This window comes from Mus caroli, chromosome 2 (genome assembly GCF_900094665.2).
Source record: "Mus caroli chromosome 2, CAROLI_EIJ_v1.1, whole genome shotgun sequence".
NCBI classification, from domain to species: Eukaryota; Metazoa; Chordata; class Mammalia; order Rodentia; family Muridae; genus Mus; species Mus caroli.
This window is the reverse complement of record NC_034571.1, coordinates 128,966,917-128,987,079: the sequence shown is the minus strand read 5'-3', so window position 1 is coordinate 128,987,079 and position 20,163 is coordinate 128,966,917. Positions and strand designations below refer to the sequence as shown.

The window sequence follows — 20,163 nt, the reverse complement described above, 5'->3', positions numbered from 1 at the left end:
CTTCCTTCCTTCCTTCCTTCCTTCCTTCCTTTCTTTCTTTCTTTCTTTCTTTCTTTCTTTCTTTCTTTCTTTCTTTCCCCCCCTCTCTCCCTCCCTCCCTCCCTCTCTCTCTCTCTCTTTCTTTCTTTCGACTCTTTTTTTTTATTAGATATTTTCTTCATTTACACTTTCAATCCTAACACAGAGAAGGCAGAGACAGGAGGACTGCATATATAAATTCTGAAATCTGTTATAGAAGATTTCAGTATATTTATATTTTAATACATTTAAAACACAGAGTGGAACATTTAAGCAATAATTAAATGTTAATATATGAATTTAATATATACTACGAATACTACTGATTAGATGTTAGTGCAAATTAAATATTAAATATATTCAAATATTTAGTTCTGTAAAAATAAGATTTTTTTGGACAAGGCAGCTTTTTAAATTTTATTTTATTTATTTACATTCCAGTTGCTGCCCCCCCCGCCCCCCCCCACATCTGTCCTGTTCCCACAGTTCCTCATCCCATTCCTCCTTTCCCTTATATCTGAGAGGGTGTCCTCCCTCCCAGAGACCTCCTTCTCCCTGAGGCCTCAAGTCTCTTGACGATTAAGCTCATCTCTCACTGAGGCTTGGCCAGGCAGACCTCTGCAATATTTGTGTCAGGGGCTTCGGACCAGCCAGGGTATTGTGACAAGGCAACCTTTTAGACAAAGCTTCTTTGCAGGCTTCCTACTGGCTTGAATTCATGACACAGTTTCATAAGAATCTAAACTTATATATTTATAGGAATGTGGTAGTTATGTGGATTTATATTAAAACATGGTATTCATAGAACATATTTATGCACTTAATGTACATTTTAGAAGAATCATTTGCATGTACCATGCTAATTCCCAAGGTGTATGTTTCTGCCTAGTGTTCCTTTCCTCCTTCTTTTTGAATTTTCAGAAAGTGTCTTTATGTCATTTGCCTCCAGCCTGACCCTCACTTATTCAGTGACCTCTGCATCTGGAGATGGGGGCATGATATACTACTACCTCTAACTCCCGACTTGAGGGAGGTTCATGTCAGGATTCTAGTCAGACATGTTTATGATGTTGGTTTCTTTAGAAAAGCAGTTTATAGCAGGTCACCTGTTAAAATATATATTGGCTTCATAGAAAGCATAGTGTAGGAACGGCAAAGGTCGTTAGGCCAGGATCATCCACTTCAGGCACAGAGCAGTCAGAAGCAAATCTACTACAAAGGAGCACTAAACTCTTATAATACATTCAAGCGACAGGTCTGCTGTTATTCCTTCGTTTCTTACTTGCTAGTCATATTTTTCATTCTGTCAAAACCAGTTCTGCTTCAATCACAAGGTCTGAGTACAGCCTCTCTGTCATCCTGCTGGCATGGAGTTCCAAAAGCTGGCTTAGCTTCACAGCAAGTAGTCACAAACACTGATAGGAGGCGTTTGGAAGTGGTGCTATCGCTAGCTTAGACTGAAACTTTAAAAACAAAAGTGACCTTTAACTGTACACTTAGAGCTCAATGCAAATCATTTGGTTGGAAAAGAGGGCTGCTAGAAATTTAAATGAGAGGAGTAGATAAAGTGAGTTATCTCCATGAAAATGAGAGCCTGGAAGCAGTGTAGACCTCAGAGAGGCAGGGACTGTTGACTTAACTTAAACCTATCTGATGTCAGATAACCCAGACCCCAGGCCTGGAAGGACTACAGAAGACAGCTTGATTTTGCTACTAGCTATTCTTATATTAATAGCATGATAATTAAGCCTACACTTTGTATTCTTCCCTCCCTTGTATGTTTATAATAAATTTATGGTTATGAAATCTCAGTGCTTTCGTTTGTCACTTACATAGGTGACACCTTTCTACAGGTGTCAAGCTCGTTCCTTTATTCCCACCCCCCCCACAGAAGTCTCCATTAAAACCCGCTCGCTCACCACATTCATTGTTTGTTCTGCCCGAATCTCCATTACAGAAGTATTGTGGGGAAAAAATTTACAAGAATGTTTCCTTACATACTGGCCAAACCACCTCACTTCAGACTAGAGACTGGTGTGTCATGGACTGCAATATTGAAAAGTTTTCTGCTCTGACAAAACACAACACTTTAATTATGAAAGGTAAAAGACTTAATATTTTTTAATATGTTCATATAATAATTCTTCTATGTGTATCATATTTACATGTCTATAGATAGTATAGTGTTAGAATTTTTTTTGTTCACATTGCTCTTTGAGTTGTTGACTTGAATGTTATAAAACAGAAGTTACATGAAGTCTGGATTGGGATAGGACAGAGTGTCAAATGGCTTCTATACTGATCCCAACTATAATCTGCCATTTTGTAATATAAAAATGGTATCCTTGGTGTTGACAAATATAAAACCAAAATATCAATCAACTTTGCCAAAGATGTTTTGCATCTAGCCATACTGAATATTCAGACAAGCTTTCTTTAGTGCAAAATAAACAAACGTATTACCTCATTAGTACATGAATGAGCTTTCATCTTTAATTATTTGTTAAAATATGTGTATATGAAATATTTACTGGAGCATAAATGAAATTATGGTATTTTATTGATAAATGTTTGGTTTGTTTATATGTCTACATCTTCAATCATAAAAATGTTTCACGCACAAACGGGTCGTGATGAAGCAGCAGCAGTGTGGGGAAGCCTGCCCTGCAGCAGGCCTGCTTTCCCTAGACCCACTTACTCATCTCTGCTGAGAACTTCCAGATATTCCTATGTTGCTGAATCCCTGTCCTCTGCCTGAAATCTAAGAGAGCTCCATACTAAAGTCTACATGCTCACTCAAAGACTAGTGCATGAGACAAATCAACACTAACCTATTTAAGTGGAGTGCTACATTTCCCCCAGCCCTTGTCTCCTCCCACTCATACATAGCTGATAAAAATAAAGATAAAAATAAGCTGCACACAGCTGGTCTCAATGCAGACAGAGTCCTATGACAATTCCCAGCTCATCTGCTATTTCTCTCTACCACCAAACTCTATGCTACTTCACCCCTCTGCACAGTCCCGCACTTGACTACTAAACCCAGCATAACTTCTTATTCATCACCTGTATCAACTCTCATGGTGCTGTGTTTCCCCACCCCAGTCTTCCCCACTCTGTTTCCCTCACAACAGAAGGTCTTGTTTGCACACAGGTCGGATTGCAGCCCCCCCCCCCCACACACACACTTTCCATGTGTTTCTATTTTTCTCACCAATTTGGAATAGTTTAAAATTTAAAGTTAGCTGTTTTCTGTTTCTCCGGCCTAGCATTGGACTGAAGTTATTGCCATTGTCCTTCAGTTTCCCGGAAATAGAGTTTCGCACTGGGGACAATGTCACTGCTATCTTTATATTCCCACGTAACCTGGCTTGTTTTTATCCCAGAGAACTCACCTTATTAGCTACATTTTTATGGACATCTTTGGACATGCCAATAGTCATAAGTGTCTTCTCACTTCCCTTTCTGCTTCTGTGGTGGAGGAGTTTCAGTTGGTTGTGTTCAGCTCTGTTTACCTTTTTACAGAGAAGGTCTTGCCATTCATGGACTCTCCTTAGTAATTTCTACATCCCCAGAGGTTGCATCCATTCTTTACTTTTGATCTTTAAATCTCCAGAGTCTGGCTCCAGGGTTCCTAGCATTTAGGTATTCAGTTAGTATTTTGTAAGACATGGAATGATATTTACTAGGCCACTGCTTTCTGCAGCATAAAATCTGACATACTATAACATGTATACATTTAATGATTAAGTTATAGTGAAATCTCTAGCTAGGTGTGCCCACTGTTAACATGGGCACATGATTGCTTTGAGGTTAATTGAACCCTTTCTGACTAGATATGAAGCACATCCCACAGAAGACATGTCTGATACTGTAAACCTTCTCAAAAGCTATAGCAGAGAGATCACAGGTGATTGAGAGGGCAAGTGGGAGGGATAACCACTGATAGTTTGCTAAGTAGATACAGTGATGAACTGCCTTTCATATCCTGAGACTTTCAGCCTTGAACAGAGGCTTCCTTTAAATAAAGTTAATGCAGAGGCTTAGACCTGATCAAAGTAGAGAGTAAGTGTGAATGTTCAGTCCCAAGTTGGGCATCTGGCTATATCACTCTGTCTAAGGATCATTGCAGAGAGGATTGTGAGTATGGAGTACAGAGAAGAACACTATAAAATGCAGACTGCTATATATGGCATAACCCATTGCATTAATGGGTACATAGAAGCTCAAAAGACCAACACACACACACACACACACACACACACACACACACCTACACTCAAATACCCAGGCAAACATTCACACATGAAAGAGGAAGAGAGACTAAATATTTAGGAAGCAGGAACGGGAGGGGATGGAAGAGTGTTATGAAGTGAATATCATCATATACATATATGAACTTGTCAAAAATTAAGTTGTAAAATGCTATAAGGTAATCCATATCAAATGTTTTAAGAAAGGAATTCATGCATGCTTGTGTGCAAAGTAGCATATTGACTAGGATCTATTAATTTCTAGGCACTGTGTAGAAGAACAGCATTGGTTCTTACCAACTCAACACATATTCCCACTCCAGAAGTTTTACTAGGTTTCTTCCTGGAAATGACAGTGTAGCATAGGAAAAACATATTTGATTTTATCTCTCCCTGAACTGTTGGATTTTTAAATCTTTGCCACCTATATACTACAAAACAGAACATACATTATGCTTACTAATTACACAAACTTTACTCATCATTTCTATGGAACATACACCCCTAAGAATTAGTATATTTTCCCCATGATTTGGTATGAGGACTTGTTTCCAGCAACAGTGAGTGTGGTATTGTACCTTCTCACTTTCACATTTTCACTGGTAACCATGAATAATTTTGAAATGGTATACAGCATTTTTAAAGTCATTAAAATCCCAAGTAGAAAAATACCCAGAGATTGTTTAGAACAATCTACTTGACCAAGTGAATACTTCTTAGTTGGTGTGAAAGAACATAATTGTATGAACACTTTTTGTGTAGATGCAAATGTAACCAAAGTTGGTGTTTCTTGCAGTTTGGAATGTTTATCAATATGTGGCTGTTCCCAATGGGAAACATACCGCCAGTCTTGATCTTCTCTGCATAAAGACTGATTTCTTTTGCATGACCTACTAATGAATTCATTTTAGATTATGAATTTTCAGGGAAGATTGTGTGACTGAAGGTTTGTAGCATATACCTGGGGGGGGGTATCTATGAAAGTCCAATATCCTATACAGAATTGAAAAGTTCTCTGGGGTTAGAGCAGAATTCTAACCAGTGTGTTGGGATGGGGCTGGCTTTGGGGATAATGTTTTGTATGCTGTGTAAAGTTTACCCTTAGCTTATTCAAATGCTGATTTCCCTCATATCTTGTTTCAATTCAGACCTGACCTTGTAATGCTTATACCAAGAATCTCTTGTTTCAAGTTTGTGTAAATAGTTCTTACCATTTATTCTCTGACTCGTCAATAAATGTTGAACACCCAATGGCTTGGCATAATAGAGAATAGGGTGTGATGTCTCCTAGCAAGAAGAAGGAGAGGAGGGTAGATGCATAGGGAAGACAAAGGATTGGAGCGATGAACAAGGGATGCAAAGAGCCAGATTCATAATAATATGCAAGTAACATGGGATGGGGCTGGGAAGTAGCCAGATTATCACTGAGGTTCAAGACACATTATTTAACTGCTCAACTACTGATGTGCAATCATCAAGTCAAATCTTGGTTTATTTATGAAGTCATTGGGGGTGAGCATAAGGTAAATAAATACAGCAGCCAGATTAATTCACTGTTTACATTCATGTTAAGAATAATTAATTTCCATCGGGGTCTGAAAAGATAAAAATAGGGAAAGGAATGACAGGAAGACAAAGGCTATCCAAGTATCTCTTCCAGTGAAGTCATGGAACCATATGAAGAGACTCTTGCTTCAAAGAGAGATGAAATGCAAACTTTCGCTTCCTATAGATCTCTTTATGTCCATCTTTCCAAGACAGAGAAACATGATGTGCTTATGTGTCCTTCTCCATTCTTAGTTCTCTGGTGCTCTCATTTGAGGTACTAGACTTTATGCTCTCATGGTCTCATGCTGGATTCTCTTGTGACCCTAGATACCTCAACATTCAGCATGGCCTCACTCTCTTTTCTCTAGCGAGCGTCGTCTATGTTACCTGCCTGTTAGCCATCTGCCAGAAGCTCAGTTGAGTTACATTGAGTCATATGCTGTCGGGTTTCTAGAAGGATTTCAGTTGCCAACTCCAGCTTGATCTGAGGTTAATTATATCTCCTGTAATCTCTGAGTTTCTCACATGGTTTTGCTGTCTGCTGCCAGGGATCACTACTGTAACATGCACTAAATAGAAATGAAGTGCCAGTCATCTCTCATATGCTAATTTATTCTGCAGCTTTCTAGTCAAATATTTGTCTGTGAGTTTATTTCCTTGAGGTCTGTTATTATTAAGTGGTCTCAAAAGAATTGCTTTCATTTAAATCGAAGATGTGTTCAAAGATATGTCTGCTAGAAGTTACTGCTGCAAGTAAAAGATTCATGGAAATTCTTGGTTAAATTCTTATGTAAAAGTCAGACCTTATATTACTCACAGCAGGAAAATAGTAGTTTCTACAGACATGTTCATGAAAAAAATCTCCCGAACTATAGCGCTATAATAGAGCTCTGACTTCTAGAAATGAAGTGTGTGTTCAGTCCAGGCTACAATTCCAAGGATTCCGTTCACACTCATTATCAAGTCTCTTCCCAATACCCATGAATGCTAACAACCTGCTTCTGTGTTTCCCTAACTGTACTTGGGCTGGAGCCTTTAAATGCTTGTCACATCTGCATTTTTTTTTCCTGTGAAAATAAAGGTATGCAGAAATTATTTTCCAATGTTTATTAACTTATTCACTCAATGAGCAATGCATGCACTCACAGTGGGGCTTTTAAAAGGGGATCTTGTTCCAAAGATATGCTTATGACCTGATAGTGGAAACAATGAGAAATATAAATGATAATTATATAGTGAAAGTTCCAGGATATAGAGAAGAAGCAGTTGGATATCTTGACATGACTGTAATATATCACTCAAGAGGCTAAAATATAGGATTACTCTGAAATCAAGGCCAGCCAAGACGACATAAATGAGCAGCAGACCAGAATGGGGTATATAGAAAGACCCTGTGTCAAATATATAGATGAAAGATCAAGAGAGATGGAGAGAATATAAGAATATATTTCATAAATGAACTTTCTGTGGGGTCAGTCATCAAAGAATCAGAGAAAACTATGTCGGTATATTCAACAGCTTCAGTGAAGGCTCTGGGATATGATTCTATTAACAGGAGACCTCCAGATAATTGCTTCTATAAACCCATTACCCTCTCTCTTATTTCTAACCAGTTTATAGACCTTAGTTATAAAACAAAATACATGAGAGAGGGTGTAATAGTCTAGTTCAATTCTGAAGAATAATTACTATTCTATTTGCTATTATTGTCATTACCACCACCACCACCACCACCACCACCACCACCACCACCACCCCACCACCATCACCATCATTATTTGGAGGAGAGATCAGAGATAGCTGGTGCCTGGATGCTGATCTTGGTGAAAGGCAGGTTCAGATCTCATCTAACCTGCTGCATAGATAGGAAAAGGACTCACTCCATGAACATAATAAACTTCTCACAAAGCATTATGGTCTGACAGTTGCAGTCCTCTATGTATAAAGGGTGAAAATTGTGTACAGGAGGAGCATTATTGCTGATATGTACTGAAAAAATAGGAGTGTATGGTTAGGACTTAAGAGTGATACACAGTCTAAAAGTTGTGGTTGAAGTTGGTGAAAACAATGTATGCAAGAAGAGAAAGCAGAAACAACAGTGTTGAGGATTGGCTTTTATCATTTTGTAAATGAAGCAAAGATTTAAAGGCTCCTCTATGTGAAGAAGAGAAAGAGAGGGAGAGAGAGAGAGAGAGAGAGAGAGAGAGAGAGAGAGAGAGAGAGAGAACATTGTGGATTCCAGGAGCTGCAGCCCGTTTGTTCCCAGGGCTACAGAGAAGGTTCTCAGGAAAAAGTCTTGGTTCCTCTGCTGTTGGTAAATGAGAAATTAACTTGACATTATTGTGGGAAAAATCTCAATGGACAATTAAGAGCAGGTGGCACAAGTAGGGGCTTCTATGGAAAGTTGTCATCAAAATAAGCCTTCTTTTTTTATTATTATTGATTTGAGATCAGATAAGGCAAACTAGGATTTTAACAGAGTGGTTGATTATAGAGGCCAGACTCCTTTTGTTTGGTGCACCTGTCCTCTCTCTGCCCTGAGAAAGCATTCTCTCTCTCTACCTTCTCTGCTACTGCTCAAAGTATAATTCATCTCTCCTGGGGACCCTTTGAGTCTATTTGCTCCTCTTAACATGGAATTAATTAATTATATAGATCATTTTACTTAATATAATTTAATATAAGCACTTAATTTATTCAATATAATTATAAATAGTTAGTTCTGTGCATGCATGCCTGTGTGTGTAAGCAGGCATGTGTCATGGCATGCATGCCAAGATCAGGAGACAAATTTTAGGAGTAAATTGTGTCTTCCATCTTTATTGAAGTAAGGCATCTCTTGTTTCTGCAGTGTGGTATACTCCAGACTAGCTGACTTGATGATTCTAGAAAACTCTGTCTCCACTTACCATCTTTCAATAGGAATGCTGCAATTATGCATATGTGTCACTGTGACTAGATTCTATGGGTTCTAAGGGTCATACTCAGATAACGAGAGTTGAGTGGCAAGCACTTTTATACCCACTGAGCCATTCCACCTTCCTTCCATTTGCTATCATAGCTAAGCAAAATTGACTAACTTATTAATATAAGGTGATTTAGGATGACATAGTTCATATACTATACTTTTAAATGATATCTATCTATCTATCTATCTATCTATCTATCTATCTATCTATCTATCTATCTCAATTGGGGTCATTTATAAGGTAATTGAAGGCCCAGATCTGGTTCTATCCTTGGTTTGTTCAGGCACCATTGTGAGCCAGGACAGAATGAAAGGAAGGAAGCTTGTCTGGGTGGGTGGATTCAAAAGAACTTGGTTTGGGGGAATGAGTGGTATTTGTGGGCAGAGGAGTTGGGGCTTCTCAAAGAAGGTTTTCCATGTTACAGCTCTCCAGAGAGTATTCAGTGAAACAGCTCCTCTAGAAAGCATTCAGTGAGACAGCTGTCCTTTATTGGGATTGAACAGGGCTACATAAACCTTGGAGTGTGGGTAGGGGGTTTTATGGAGAGTGTACCTCGTTGGCTGGGGCTGAGATGCTGGGAATGCTTCATTTACATGAAGAGGAATTCTAGGTGATTAAACCTATAATTTGACCATGAAGTTGCTCTTCCTCAATGGTGGTGGAGGTGGGGGGTCATAGGCTACATGCCCCAGGGCATGCAGGCACAGAATAAGGATGAAGTCAACCCTTACTTTTGCTGGTCTCAAGATAATATTTTCTGGGTTGGGACATGTCTTGACCTCACCCTTGCTCCAGGCCTGTCCCTGCTGGTCGCACTTGGCCAAAGTTGACCTTTAAATATTTCAATCTTATATTTCACTGAGTGTGCACATACATGTGTGAGTGTATGCTCCTGTATGCTGCCCAGGAAGCCCTGAAAAGAGCACTGGATTCCCAGATCTAAGTCACAAGTGATTCCAGCACCAAGTACAGGTGCTGGAAACTGAACTCAGGTCTTCTGGATGGGCAATAAGCACTTGTAACTGTTGAGTCATTGTCTCTCCAATCCACTAGGGACGTGGATCTCAACCTGTGGGTCACACCCTCTTTGGGAAATCATGTATCAGATATCCTGAATGTCAGATATTTATATTATGATTCATAATAGTAACTACCAAATAGCAAGGAAGTAACTTTATAGTTGGGCGTTGCCACAACATACAGAATTGAATTAAGGGGTTGCAGCTTTAGGAAAGTTGAGGCCTACTGCACCAGGGTGACAGCCCCTATGATGCTCGTAAGTGACCTTGTACCAAACTCTAGATGTTATCCCATCCTCTCCTGGAACCAGGGATAAATTCAGGAGAGCATTTGCCTTCTCTTAGAACTCTGGCTTTTCCCTTCTGGACCAACATAAATGGAAACGTGAAAGGATCCACGTTAGTGCCTCCAGCCATACTTAGTTACACCATGATCTTCTGAGTTTTTGGAAGGTCCAGTTTCCAGAGTTCCTAAAGTCACCTTGAGTACTAATAACTGTTAATAAGAGTCATGGGACTTAAATCTGAACCCCACTTGGGGGAAGATCTGAAAATGTGACTTCATGGAAAGGAAGATGTGAGATTTAGGGGAGCTCTTAAACTCAAAGAACAAACACCTCTCTCTGCCTTAAGAATACTGTTTCACTGAATCGTGAGGTACCTGGTATACACTTGGAAGAGAGTCTCCATAATTATCTGTCCACAAGATATACAACTTGGACAGCTACCAGAAGCAAAAATGTCATCTGTTTGGATTTAGGAGTCATGATTTGGGCAATAACCTTTGTTGCATACAGTGCACCACAGAGGAAACACAACAGCACACAGTTCAATTCACTTAGTCTAAATGGAACTGAGAACTCGTGCTATAGCTCAGCTAGGAGCTTCCCTAAGGCCATGCCAGGAGGACATGCAGAGCGTTGGCTGTAATCAGAGAGCAGAGACAAGGAAAGGAAATCATTCCCATGAGAGTTTTTCTAAGGTAACAATCCGCTTTCTCTATCCATCCACTCAGCAGAACCTTGTATCAGCCTCTTCTTATTCTTTTGGTTCCGTAGGAGCTAGTGCTATAGGTTCTCTGTCCTTAGCTCTGTTCAGCTGAAGGCAGTCAGCAGCTTGGGATTTGAATGGACATGTGGGAGGTCATCCTAACTCGAATTTAGAGCTCCTCTGCGGCTGTATTGCCTGGAGGATGTCCTCAGACAAACCTTTTAGAAATCTGTCAGGGTGAGATGTCAGTGGGTCTGTTGGGACCTGACGTTCATCAATGAGAGATTCTTCTTGCATTTCCATAGGATGCACATTTTGATGATGCCTTGGGTGAGATGCTTTTGTAATTCTCAGTTTAATGTCTTACGTTTTTTGTGCATTAGCATTGAAGCTGTGGTCATGGCTGTGATTAAACCTGCTGTTAGCGTCCACTGCTACAAGATCAAACTCAGTAAAGCTAGTGCTGTCTTTAATCTATGTATGTTTCGAGAAAACAAACAAAAATTATGATTTTTATTTTCTACCAAGACTGACATCAATATACATATTACATATACACATACTGGGTAGATATAACTATTTTTTAGCCAATTTTAAATATGACTATTAAATACAGCTAAATAAGTTTTACTAGAAGGCAAAGTAGTAAGTAATTAAAACTCCCCATTTTCTCATTCATTTTATGTTGTTGATGTTTACATCTGCTGCATCTATGTGGGAGAAGTACTATATGACAGAGTGTGTGGCTACAGAGCTAGTCCCAAATCTGCATTTAGTGATACGAAGGCTTTTCTTTCTTCTTGCTTTTCTTTCGTAAAGCCACTCAAACATTTATGCATATATGTATGCTTACAGGTACATTCGTGTGACCAAACCTTTAAGGTCATGCAAAGAATCTGTCCTTGTGTATACATGTGACAAATCTTTCCAGGTCATGCAGGGAATGTTTCAGTCCTGAAAAAGTTTGAGAGACTCAGGCTCTCCACCATCACTTTCATGCTTTGCTATTCTCCATCTTTCAGTTTACAAGTAAGCATGGGAGTAGCTTACCAACTGGTTATCTGATACCAGAGGGTCAGCCCTGAAAACAGACAAACAAGTACATTATAGAGACTGAGAAGGGTCTGAAATTGTAGTATGCATGTGTACAATTAGTGAAAAAATGAGGCTATCGACTTGTAGGAGAACCAGGAGGGGTACTCGGGAAAAGGTGAAATGATGTCATTATAATCTCAAAAATTAAAAAAAAAAAATTTTTTTTGAAGAAGCAAACATTGACAGTGATCAGGAACTCTGACTCTATATTGGAAGAGGATTACAAAACAAATACTTGAAAGAAATGAGAGAAGGCAGCCACATGAAAATCAAGAAGACAAGCATTCCAGGCAGAGAGCTCGGTCAGTGCAAGGGCCCAGAGGTGGGACCCTGCTGTTAGCAAGCTTCCTCAGGGCCTTGAACAGGGAAGAAGGGAGGAAGGCAGGCCTAACCCCTGTTTTTGTAAAACCAGATAATTCACTTCACCTTTCTATACCATACTTTCTGTCATCTTTTGCTTGTTTCACTTCATGTTCAGAGCAAAACTGTATGAATTTGCTGTGTTAAATACCACAACTAAAGCTAAACTGTCATTTGGCTCAACCTATGGCCCCTTCTTTTATTTTTAATATGATGTTAAAGTAGATGAATTTTTCTTGCTTTCCTCACCAGCTGTATGAATGAATGAATACAAAAGGCTTAAATACATCCATACAAGTAGCTATCAGCCTATTTAAAACCCACCTATGTGGGACAGGCTAAGCATATCTAGCATCGCTTTCACCTGGCCTTTAAACTTTCCCCAAATCTATCATTTCTCTGTGTTAGGAACCTTCAGGGTCTTCTATTCATTTTGAGATGTGTCATCAATGGCTGGTGGTACTATAGGATGCCATGGCTACTTCGCCAATTTAACTCCTCTGGGAACCTGTAATCTAACCTCATTCTTTTCCCTTTTCTGTTATCTTCCCCCTTTGCCAATCCTAGTGACTACCACTCTCTCCTTCTGTGAGCTCACTTTTTACATTTTCACAAAGTAAAAAAAAAAAAATAGCATTTGTTCCTGAATTCGTTTCACTTAGTGACCTGTCCACCTCTGTTAAGGATTTCATTATTTTTGTGAATGAATGATATTTTGCTTCGTGTATATACACATTTTCTTAAGCTATTTGTCTCCTGATAGACATATTGGCTGGTTGCATATCTTGAAGAGACAGTCTTATTGATCTTACCTACTGATACATTTGGGTCTTGCATTATTTCTTCTTCCTGGAATGGGCCATGGCTCCTGGAAGCAGGTGGGAAGACTTACAGTCATGGCGTAAAAACTGTCAGGATAAAGGTCCAGGCAGTGAGAATGGAGCACAGATGAAAAGGACGAGTGAAGTCTTGTAGCCCAGTGCTAATTGCTGGTCATGTTGCTATTGGTTCATAGCTGGAGCAGACCAGCATGTGTAAGATTATAATAAATATTCTGAACATAGTAATTAATGTTAGAAATTAATATGGAAACAGTTATTCCTTAACCAATTAGTACCCCAAATAACCACACAAAGATCTTTTAGTATTTCAAAACATAGCTCTTGGCTGAGCAGACTCTCCACTAGCTCATTTAAGACCACCTAGATCCATCCATGTGGGACCTGTACCTTCCAGGTGCAAAAAGGACCTTCCTTCTTCTTACCAGAGTTCCTTTCTTTCTCTCAGGAAGTCCACCTTCTACTTCCTGCCCAGCTAATTTGCCATCGAATATTTATTAAAGCCAATCAGAGAATGCCTTAGGGAGGTAAAGCAGGACAGAGAAACAAATTGACAATGCATACCTCAACAAGTGTGTTCCAGGCTACCACTCTCTGATGTGAATGCTCTCCTGAAAACTTGTAGTCATTTTATACCACCATCTGCATACACACTACTTTAAGGATTACCTAGGTGTTAATTGTGGTGTGCTTGATGCACCATTGCAAGCAACAGCACATGACTGAATATGCCAAAGTCCTGTTGATTGCTGAGCTTGTCAAAGTCACTGGCAGCAGGATTTTCATGGTTTTGTTTTAATGCTTTTACTTTATTCTCATTTTCCTTAGTCTTTTCTTCTGCCCTTCAGAGAGCAATCATTGATTGTTCTCCTAGTTTGAGAATGGCTCTATAAAGTGAACCATTTTCAACATGTCCATATCTAGAGACAGCATTTCATCTTCACTTGAAGTCTTGATAACTTTCCAAGGAGCTATAAACACAGGGAAATAGAAGGACTGGAAAGAATTTGATGAAGTTGAAAAGCTAGCCAAACAAATTCTGTGATTCTTTCAGTCATTAGCACATTTTATCATAAGTGTCTCCAAAGTGTGACATTACAATTCTTGGCTTCATGGCATTTGTCACCAACATTCACTCTGTTTGCATTTTGTTAGGATCATGCATGCCATGTATGAATGTAAGAATGCATAGTGGTAATTCAAACAATGACATGGAGTCATTAATCATCCAACTTTGAAGAGGGAAATTAATTCAAATTTTTAGTAATTATCTAATAATTTTCATCTTTCCTTAGATAATTAATGTCAGTAATTCTGTGTTCATGAGATACAGACTGGAAACACAGATAGTGACTATAATATTTGGGGAAAGCAATAATTTGATATGTGTGTTTCAAAACCAGAAGAAAATATTTCAGCAGGCCTCTGTCTTGAATAATACAAAGACTTGTTGAATGACTAGAAAGAGGGCACTAGATCAAAGTGAAGAAAATACCTCTCTTTGCAACTAAATTCAATGTGTTTTAGTTGGTCGTGTTGGGTCAAATTATTCCTTTATGTAAATATACAGAGAACAGAGCTTAGGCAAGGAAGACTTAATAGTGATGGGTCTGCATGTGTCTGAGTTTCTTCTCTTGGCTTTTCCATATAACTCTGTCTTCTGCTTCACAGAGAATGCAGCAGGCTTATCCAGAATTCATTCTGATTTGTGCTTTAAAGTATTAATAAAGAACATATTTTTGTAATTATTTTGGTTTATATGCATTGATATGTTTGCCTTTTGATGCTAGCTAAAACCAGAGGCCTTTAGTATATAACCTTTTACTGATAATGCTAGAGAATATCTTTGGTTGTAATAATAAAAAAATGACTTCAAGGAAGCTACTAAAAATATTAGCTAGGGCTGGTGAGATGGCTCAGTGGTTAAGAGCACCCGGTTGCTCTTCCAAAGGTCCGGAGTTCAAATCCCAGCAACCACATGGTGGCTCACAACCATCCGTAATGAGATCTGACTCCCTCTTCTGGAGTGTCTGAAGACAACTACAGTGTACTTACATATAATAAATAAATAAATAAATAAATAAATAAATAAATAAAAGAGAACTTAAAAAAATATTAACTAGAGTATTAAAACCACATTGAGCATAGTAAAAACAAAGAAGGAAAAATATTATGGGGCACAGTGAACTCCACAGCTACCCAACTGGTGCTAAGTGCTTAGACACGACAATGTTATAATCTACTCATGTCAAAATACCAATCAAGAGGCAAATATAATTTTATGAACTATGTAATCTGATTCCAGACTGGATCTTGAAAATGAAATGCTACACCAAAATAGTGGTGTAAAGAGTAGTCTTGCAAGATATCAGAATATTTCATAATAATTTTAAAAGGGAAGCAAAGTGTGTTGTGTCTATATGATATATATCTACTTCTATGAGTCAGCATCATGGTTTCATACAGGAAATCAGGACAAGAAACAACTGGAGGATGCGAGGGGAGTTTAGAGGGTATTAGGATGCTGTCTGAATCAATGTAAGTGGTGATTACAATAGAATTCACTTAAAACTGTTCATTATACATGTGTATTGGATGTCCATCTCTATGTGTATTTTATACTTCAAGATAGAAGGAGAGATTTCTGCAGTCTAGCCACAGAAATAAACCAATTATCACTTGAAAGACTTAGCATACACAGGCAGGCCTTACAACTAGTGAGGAGAAGGTGGGATCATCAAATACGTGAGGCGACTCTACCTAGAAAGATTATTCGTGCCTTGTGCCTGATTCCATGTACCAAGTGAAAAGTTGGACTAAGCTACTAAAAGTTATCTATCTATCTATCTATCTATCTATCTATCTATCTATCTATCTATCATCCATCTACACATACATACATATATACATACATCTAGCTAAATGACAACACTAGGAACTTTACTCCTAACAATGTGAAGTGATCTATGAACATGGGAGATGGAAAATGTTAAGACAATCTTAAACCTTGCCACATATTTCTCATGTGTTCTCCTTAGGAGGCTGAGGCAGGCAAACACAATTTTGAGGTGGATCTGGGCTTGTGTAGGGAGTTTGTGTGTATGTAGCGAGACCAGTCTGAACAACTTTGTGAAATCCTATCTCAAATAAAAATCACAAATCTGGCCTGGGGATTCATTCTAGTGGTAAAGTATTTTCCTTGAAAGGCTAAGTTTTGGGTTCAATTCTTAGCATCATCTAGAGATTTATTACAGGAACTGAAGAGGGAGCTAAGCAATTAATAAGGGCATTGAGCTCTTCAGTGGACCTAAGTTCTGTTTCCCCTATCACTGGGTGGCTCACAACTGTCTGTAACTCCAGTGTCAGAGAATGGAATACCTTCAGGAGGCACCTGCATTGTGTGCCCCCCTTCACATGCACATCATTAAAAAATAAATAAATCTTTTTAAAAATTTGCTCAAATCTCAACTCATTACATTAAAAATAAATATTAATCCAATTGGTGTATTTTTGTTAGTAGTTTAACTAACAGTTATATAATTAGAAATTAGAATATAAATGTATTTATGGGGTAACTGTTACTCTATCTGCAAGCACTGGTCATGAATTTCCTCATTGTTGGGCACATAGAACATCAAGATATCTTCTCCGAGGGCACAGCTGACTCATCCTATGTTTCCATGGTGTAGAAAATCCCATTCTGATCTAATTTCTTATATTCTAGACCCACTTGCACATCTTTATTTCATGTGCTCAATCTTTTTCATAGGATGTTTCCCATGCTTGTGCATGTATAAATGATGTCTTCCTTCTGAGAAGTGGGTCAGCACCATCAGTGGTCCTGTCATGCCATTGTTAATTTTGCCAACATTTCTGTGGCTTTTTTCTAGTCAGTATTTTGAGGAAGATTTAATCATATGATTCTAGATCCTATTCACTACTCTTTATCTTACTCTAACTGGGCTTTGATTTCACCCCTGATTTGATCAAGGAAGCAGCTACTTCCATGTTTCCAAAGCTAATGAATACCCTTCATTTCTCTTTCTTCTTGTCTTTCATGAAGTGCCTCAGAGATGCCCTGCCTGCCCCAAGGTTTGACACCATGCCTCAGATTGTATCACTTTTCTGTTTCCTTCAGCCCTTTGTTTCTTCGTATATCTTATAACATCAGTTTATTGTAAGTATATTCTTGTCTACTTAGTGATATAGGAAAATGATGCACAAACTTATTGACTTAAAATAGTAAGCAGGATTCAGTCCCATAATTAGGCTGAACCAGTGATTCCAATTGCAGTTTTTACCCTTTAGTTTTAAAAGAGAAATACTGGGACTCTCTCTGTTTCTCCTTCTCTATCTCTTAGTAGAGAGGGTTTGCACTGCCAGAGATGATATAGTGAAGAATAGGTTTCCCTCCAGGCTAGCTCTTCAGCCACTAGCACTTTCTCAACCTTGCTACAGCCTCAGCATTTGTAAATTTGTAGGTGAGTAGGTCTGAAAGTTGCTCCTGTGTGTGTGAGTGGGTGTGTGTGTGTGTGTGTGTGTGTGTGTGTGTGTGTGCTCTGTTGCATTCACCTCGTCCGGCAAGGAAAAACGCAACACGGTCGGATTCTTCTGAACAGCTTTATTGCAGGAATACCTTGATGCTATGGGAACTCCGGAAACCTAGGGAGGACTGCTTATATACACCCCAGCACTGGGGAGNGCTATGTGTCCTCCTNGGATTGGTCAGTCTGCNGGCACTTTAATTTGNATGNACCCGCTCAGGAGGGGTTGGTGCCAGATTTGGGCTAGCGCCTGTGCAATGGCATTGTTTACGGTGCCGATGTACCAGAGGCCAGCACCATCTTTTAGGCGCCCAGCTGCCTACATCTCCCCCTTTTTTGTTTAATAATATGATGCTGGACTAGGTCTGGGCAAGTCTGTCCATCGGCCACGGCTCCTGTCTTAGGTCGATCCTTTCATGTCACAGCCTTACCCGTCCTAGGGTTACCCTATTGTCTCCAGGCCCCATGTCTTAGGTTGGTCTGTGCATAAGGAAAGTTGCCTGTCACTGGATACTGTGGATCTGTTTGACTACAACTGCCAGATGACCTAGGGCGAACTCTTAATATTTTAAAGAGGCCAGCCAAACATTGGTAGATGCACCATCAATGCTTGGTATACCACTGCCTTATACTGAGCGTGCTCTCATTTGAATCGACACAATAGCCAGATACAAAAGACACAACCCAGGAGGACCACTGCCCCCCCAGGCCAACATTCCTGCCCATTCCTTAAAAAATGAGATGGCATTGGTGATCCAGGTGGTGAAGTCCCCCAAGGTGATGGGGTCCAGTCGAGTGCTGTTGAGTTTGGCAATCTGGAGGAGCAGCTTTCTGGACAACTGCTCCGTTTTAGCCGACCAATTTCCTACTCAGATAAGAGGCGACTCTGTTCAAGAGACTGAGAGAAAAAAGCTTGTACAACTTTATACAAGGGGCACCAATGGGCATAGGTGCAAACATTTCAAAATCTACTATAGGCACAAAGGTGGGAAGTTTCACAACCACAGCAGTATACCCTGCCAACATTCTGCTAAAAAACATGTCCTTCCGGAACTATTACCATCTATATCTCTGTTGGGGGGAACAATTTTCGCGTCAGCCTCTCTGGTACCCAAATCGGGTATTCTTGACCCTGTGGAAAAACACAAACAGCTCCCCTGGATCTCGAAATAATGGGATCTGGGCCATACCATTTTCCAGTTANGACATCTTTCCATTTGACATCCTGTTTAAGGATAGGCGAGGCCATGGCATGCCTATCTGCAGCCGAACGACCATGTTTGTCCAGAATTAAAAATTTTAAAGTAAAGAGGGCTAAAGATAATTTTTCTTTGGGTGGCCGGCCATCAGCGATTCCCCCTTTTTGTTTTTGTTAGAGTTCTATTAAGGTTCAATGTGCTCTTTCCACAATGCCTTGGCCCTGTGGATTGTAGGGAAGGCCAGTAGAGTGACTAACCTGCATTATTTTGCAAAAGGTTTGGAATGATTTTGATGTATACTCAGGGCCATTATCAGTTTTTAAACTATCTGGCCTTCCCCAAGCTGCCCAGGCTTCTAGGCAATGGCCAACCACATTGCAGGATTTCTCACAGGACATGGGGGAGGCAAAAGTGACACCTGAACAGGTGTCAATTGAAACATGAACATATTTTAATTTTCCAAATGCTGAGACATGAGTAACATCCATTTGCCACAGTTTTAAAGGAAGCAATCCACGAGGGTTAATGCCAACATGAGGAGGGTGGTGAAATTGTACACACTGTAGGCATTGTAACACCACATCTCCTGCTGAGGCTCGAGAGATATCAAATTTCTGCTGAAGTGTGGCAGCAGGAACATGATACAATCGATGAAAATCTTTTGCAAGCTCCAGTGGGGTGGCGTGAAAAATAAATTCCATGCGAGTGCTAGCGTCCACCAAGGCATTTCTTTCAGCCATAGGGCCTGGCAAGGTAGAGTGAGCTCGAATATGTTGAATAAAGAATTTATGTGTTCTTTTCCAAATCAATTTTTGTAACTCTAATAAGATGGTGCACACAGGGCTGGTAGGTCTAATGGGTCCTGCAATTTATAATGCACGCACTGCATTTACTACATAAGCCGAATCAGAGACTAGATTAAAAGATTCCTTAAAAGCTTTGAATACTTCCAACACAATTTTACATTCAGTAAGTTGTGGGGTGCCAGGATTATATTGAAAAAGAACAGGTTTTTGAGAATTAACTACATAGGTACCAACACCTGTTTTAGAACCACCTGTATAAATATCCAATGCACCCGATATGGTTTTAGATGCTGTGACTTTGGGGAAAATCACTGGATGTTCACTAAAAAAAAAATGTAGCAAAGGATCTTTGGGATAATGATTATCTAATTCCCCATCAAAACTACAGTGCAATAGGGCCCAATCATCTATCAAAGAACTTAGGATCTGTATTTGATTAGCATTATAAGGTGTAATGATTTTCTGAGGGGGTGCTCCAAAATGTTGAATACACGATTTAATGCCCAAAATCGCCAATTGAGCT

At 39.4% G+C, this 20,163-nt stretch overlaps 1 protein-coding gene across 4 annotated transcripts in view; it reads left to right on the top strand.

The window, feature by feature from the left end:
- Pak5 (p21 (RAC1) activated kinase 5) overlaps positions 1 to 20,163 on the top strand; it is a 303,671-nt gene that overhangs the window by 38,053 nt on the left and 245,455 nt on the right. Inside the window, exon 1 of one of the 4 annotated variants that reach the window (XM_029474645.1) lies at positions 2,005 to 2,120. The exons of the other annotated variants lie outside the window; for them this stretch is intronic. The gene's annotated coding sequence lies outside the window, so the exon portion shown is untranslated. Of the gene's footprint in view, positions 1 to 2,004; positions 2,121 to 20,163 lie in introns of those variants that run through there. 4 annotated transcript variants of the gene reach the window in all.